This window comes from Chrysochloris asiatica, unplaced genomic scaffold (genome assembly GCF_000296735.1).
Source record: "Chrysochloris asiatica unplaced genomic scaffold, ChrAsi1.0 scaffold00076, whole genome shotgun sequence".
NCBI classification, from domain to species: Eukaryota; Metazoa; Chordata; class Mammalia; order Afrosoricida; family Chrysochloridae; genus Chrysochloris; species Chrysochloris asiatica.
The window spans coordinates 9,277,379-9,283,092 of NW_006408594.1; the positions used below are offsets into that span (position 1 = coordinate 9,277,379).

The window sequence follows — 5,714 nt, forward strand, 5'->3', positions numbered from 1 at the left end:
TCCGAATATTGTCAGATATAGTGCCAGAAGAGGAGTCCCTCAGGTTGGAAGGCTCTCAAAATATGACTGGGGAGGAACTGCATCCTCAGTGTAGAGTTGACCGTGATGACACGAATGGAGTAAAGCCTTTGGGATCTTCATTTGCTGGTGGGGCACAATTCAAACTGAGAAGAAACTGCTGTTAAAATTTGGAATGTGAAATGTACTAAGGATGATGCCAGGAAATTTAAAGGAATTGTCAAAAATGAAATGGAACACATAAACGTTGATATCCTAACTAAGCATTAATGAGCTGAAATGGACTGGCAGTGGCCATTGTTAATCTAACAATCACATGATTTACCATGCCAGGAATGACAAATTGAAGAAGAATGGGTCACATTCATCATCAAAAAGAACATTTCAAGATCTGTCTTGAAGTACAACACTGCCTGTGATAGGACAATCTCCATACACTTACAAAGAAGACCAATTAATACCACTATTATTCAAATTTACCCACCAACCACTAAAATCAGTGATGATGAAACTGAAGAATTCTTTAAACTTCTTCAGTCTGAAATTGAGCAAACTTGCTAACAAGATATATTGATAATTACCTGTGATAGGAATGCAAAGGTTGGAAACAAAGAGGAAAGATAAATAGTTGGAAAATATGGCCTTGGTGATAGAAATTATGCTGGAGATCACATGATCTAATTTTACAAGACCAATGACTTCTTCATTTCAAATACTTTTTTTAAACAACATAAGATGACTATACACATGGATCTCGCCAGATGGGATACAAAGAAATTAACTACATCTGTGCAGATGGTGGAAAAGCTCCATTTCATCAGCCAAAACAAGGCCTTGACAGACTGTGGAACAGACCAGCAATTGCTCATATGCATGTTCACTCCGAAGCTGAAGAAAATGAAAACAAGTCCACAAAACCCAAAATATGACCTGGAATATATCCCACCTGGATTTAGATATCTGAAGAATAGATTTGATGAATTAGACACTGAAGACCAAAGATCAGAAGAATTGTGGAATGACATCAAGAACATCATTGAGATGTTGCAAAAGGTCATTGAGAAGACAAGAGAGAAGGAAAAAAACTAAAATGAATGTCAGAAGAGACTCTGAGACTTGCTCTCCAGTGTAGAGATGCTAAGGCAAATGGAAGAAATGAGAAGGTAATAGAGCGCAATAGAAAATTTCAAAGAGCAGCTTAAGAAGACAAAGTCAAATATAACAAAATGTGCAAAGAACTGGATTTATAAAACCAAAAGGATTTAGAAATGCTCAGCATTTCTCAAGCTGATGGAGCTGAAGAAAAAATTCAAAACTTGACTTGGTGCTGTGGGTTAATGAACTGGACTGCAAGGTCTGTTTGAACTGCAAGGTTGGTGGTTCAAGCTCATCGGCCACTCCGTGGAATAGGGAGCGGGTCACTATGGCTCAGAACTGACTCAACGGCACTTAACAATGAAACAATGAGCAAAATACTGAATGATGCAGAAAGCATCAAAAGAAAATGGAAGGAATACATAGAGTTACTGTACCAAAAAGAAATACTCAATATTCAACCATTTCAACAGATAGCATCTGATCAAGAGCCAATGAGTAGTATTCAATCTGACTAGCCGGGGCTGATGCAGTGAAATACAGATGGGTCTCTTGTGATACAATAGTGAATACTTGTTATCAGGACTGATTGTGAGGGTTGGAAATGTAAAGGTAGGCATTTTATAGCAAGGAGGGGGAGTGATTAACTTTTCAGTCCAGGAGCGGAGGTTCCTAGGACCATCAAGGAAGAAGAGCAGAGACCGGGACCCTACCCAGAGAAGCAGTGGTGCCTGAAATGGCATCAGAAATGATGACGTGGAGCAATGGAGCAGCTGGAGACTTTAGATCCAGAGAGGGAGAGCGAGCGAGTGTGTGCTGAAGACCTGGGGGGCACGGGGGAAGAATTGCATGGAGGGGATTGTAACCATGGCAATGAGACGATATACGATAGAATGAATGTAAAACCAATGTTTTTCCATGTAAACTATCACATAATTCACAATAAAACATTGAAAAAAAAAAAAGAGCCAATGATACTGAAGGAAGAAGTCCAAGGTGCATTGAAGGAATTGGTAAAGAAAAAGACATGAGAAATCAATGGAATACAAATTGAAATCTTTCAACAAACTGATGCAACACTGGAAGCACCCACTCGTCTATGCCAATAAATTTGGAAGACAGTCATCTGGCCAATAGACTGGAAGAGATCCATATTTGTGCCCATTCTAAAGAGAAGTGACCCAATGGAATGCAGAAATCATTGGACAATATCGTTAATATCACATGCAAGTAAAATTTTGCCTAAGGTAATACAAAAACTGCTATAATCATACCTTAACAGAGAACTGCCAGAGATTCTAGTTGGATTCAGACCAGGTCATAAAATGAAGAATATCATTGCTGACATCATATGGATCTTGGCTGAAAGCAGAGAATATCAAAAATATGTTTATCAGTGCCTTATTGACTAGGCTAAGGCTTTCAATTGTGTGGATCACAACAAGCTATAGACAATATTGCTGAGAATGAGTATTCCAGAACACTTCATTGTGCGCATTAAGATTTTGTACCTAGACCAAGAGGCAGTCGTTCAAATAGAACAAGAGCACACTCAAATGTTTTAAAATTAGGAAAGGTGTTCCCCAGGGTTGTATTTGTTTACCATACTTATTCAATCTGTAAACTGAGCACATAATCTGAGAAGCTGGATTATATTAAGAAGAACATGGCATCTGGATGGAAGGAAGACTCCTTAACAACCTGTGATATGCAAATGATACAACCTTTCTTGCTGAAAGTGAAAAGGACTTAAAAATACTTACTGATGAAGATCGAAGACCACATGCTTTGATATGGGTTTCACCTAAATGTCAAGAAAAGAAAAATTCTCACTACTAGACCAATAAACAACATCCATGTAAATGGAGAAAAGATTGAAGTTGTCAAAGACTTCATTTATCTTGGATCACCCACTAATACTTATGGAAACACCAGGCAAGAAGTCAAATGGTGTATTGCATTTAGGCAAATCTACAGCACAAAGAACAAATGGACAGGTTGCAAAGACAGATATTCTTCAGGTTGGTCTTCAGGAGTTGCTGAATGCCCTTTTTACCAACACTGGGGATGACAACTTAATTTGTGCAGTAAAATTACTAAAATAGACAGAGTCAGTTTTGGAAGATGCCTGGGAGGAAAAATGGAAAGACTGATATAGAAGAAATTATTCAGAGAATGGAAAATGTTGTCCTAGATGCAAATTGTGGCAGAGATGTAAAATAAATGCTTTTGAAGCTCTGGTGGAGTAATAGGGGTAGACTCCATGCAACCTCCACAGACAGAGAAGCAACACATGAAAATGATCCCAACTATTTTATAAATAAACCAGCATTTTATACCTCTGATGGTGTTCCTTTCACTGCAGCTGGTCCAGATTACCAAGAGAAATATCAAGAACTACTTGAAAGAGAAGACTTTTTTCCAAATTATGAAGAAAATGAAACAGATTTATCAGAGACTGGTGATCCATACTTGGATGATATTGATGATGAGATGGACCCAGAAATAGAAGAAGCTTATGAATAGTTTTGTTTAGAATCAGAGCATAAGTGGAAACAGTAAAGTAGAATTTCAGCACATCAATTTTATAAAGCATTTTAAGTTTGGCGATCCTAGCAGAACACAGGAAAGCAAGAAAATGTGTCACACTTATACCAAATTAAGAATATTGAGTTATGTTACTAATGTATGCAACTTTTAATTTTCTTTAACCCCTTCTGCCAAAATAAACTTTATTCCCTGTAACTTAAAATGTGTATATATACATATATATATATGTAATCGTTTATTATGTACAGTTAATTCCATTGTTTGGGCTGCAATAAAATTTATTCTGAAATCAATGAAAAAAAAAAAAAATCTACAGCACAGGGCTTCTTTACAGTGTTGAAGAGCAAAGATGTCAGCTTGAGGACTAAGGTGTGCCTGATCCAAGCCATGGTATTTTCAGTAACCTCACATGCATGTGAAAGCTGGACAATGAAAATGGAAGACTGTAGAAGAATTGATGCATTTGAGTTATGGTGTTTGAGGAAAATATTGAAAGTACCATAGACTGCCAAATGGACAAATAGATCTGTGTTGGAAGAAGTATAGCCAGAGTGTTCCTTGGAAGCCAAGATGGCATGATTTCATCACTCATACTTCAGGCATATTATCAGGAAGAACCAGTTCCTGTAGAAGGACATCATGTTTGGTAAGTGGTGGGTCGGAGAAAAAGAGGAAGTTCCCTCAATGAGATGGATTGGCACAGTAGCAGCAGTAACGGGCTCAAATATAGCAACGATTGTGAAGTTGGCGCAGTGTTTCATCCTGTTGTGCATAGGATTGCTATGAGTCAGTGCTGACGCAATGGCACCTAACAACAACAACAACAACAATGAGTCAGCACTTAACAACATCATTCGTAAAATAGGCATGGGCCCTGCAAAGTGGCACCCTCATGAAACTACGTACACTTATCACAAAGTAAAAAGTAGAAAACTAAGTACTTTTTATTGGAGTTTCTGTAAGCTTTTTATCCATATGCTATAAATGCCCTACAAGGTTTGCACTAGGAAGATGCTCAGTGAATATTTGAATGATTAAGTGAATGAATCATCTAAATCATTAATATCCAAATGTAATACTATCACGAACATTCACATATCTTAACCAAACTACTGCCACTGAATTGATTTCAACTCACAGCAACCCGATAGGATAGAGTAGAACTGCTCTTTAGGGTTTCCAAGGCTATAAATCTTTATGGAAGCAAACACTTTCATCTCTCCCCCGTTAAACAGCTGCAGGGTTTGAACCTCCAGCCTTACCATTAGCATCCTAATTCTTAACCCACTGTGTTACTAGGGCTCTTTATACGCTTACACAGTGTTTCTTGAATACCAGGTACACATAGCAAGAACTTCAATAAGTAAATCTATTTAACTTTCACATTAAATCTCTGAGGAATTCACTACAATTGTGCTCATTGTATAGATAATGAAACTAAGACACAGAGGAGTATAATAATCTTTCCAAGGTCACACAGCTAATAAGTAGCTGAGATTTGAACCAAGGGAATCTGGCTCTTGAATCTATATACTTTACCCAAAAAATCCACTTTTTGTTTTTAAATAACACAGGTTTACTTTGAAAAAATTGGCATATAGAGAATGCAGTTCAGGGAGTGCCATCAGACTTGCTGTGAGTCGGAACCGAATCCACAGCATTTGACTGAAACAAGCCTTTTCCCTGACCCTTGTTTTTTTTTTTAAGTTTTTATTGTGAGGTTTACATGGGAGAACATCAGCTTTACACTCATCCTATCATGTTTCATTTCATTGCAATGATTGCAATCCATTCCACGCATTGTCAAATAATCAAAGGGTACACCACACAGGCTCCCCCTTCTACCCCCCGGCCACCAGCACACAGCCCCTCTCCCTCTCTGAGTCCAGTGTCCCCAGCCTCTCCATCTGTCCACGTCATCCATTTCTGTCTCCATCCCTGGCATCTCTGCCTCTCTGGGTAGGGTCCCGCTCTCTGTTCTTCTCACTTGATGGTCCCAGGGACCTCCACTCCTGGGCTGTAAAACCAATCACTCTCCTCCTTTTGTAAAA

The 5,714-nt window shown here is 38.4% G+C and overlaps 1 pseudogene; it reads left to right on the forward strand.

Annotated features, from left to right (window-relative positions):
* Window positions 1-3,035: 3,035 nt before the first annotated feature.
* Window positions 3,036-3,675, forward strand: LOC102840601 (annotated as a pseudogene).
* The last annotated feature ends 2,039 nt before the right edge of the window (window positions 3,676-5,714 follow it).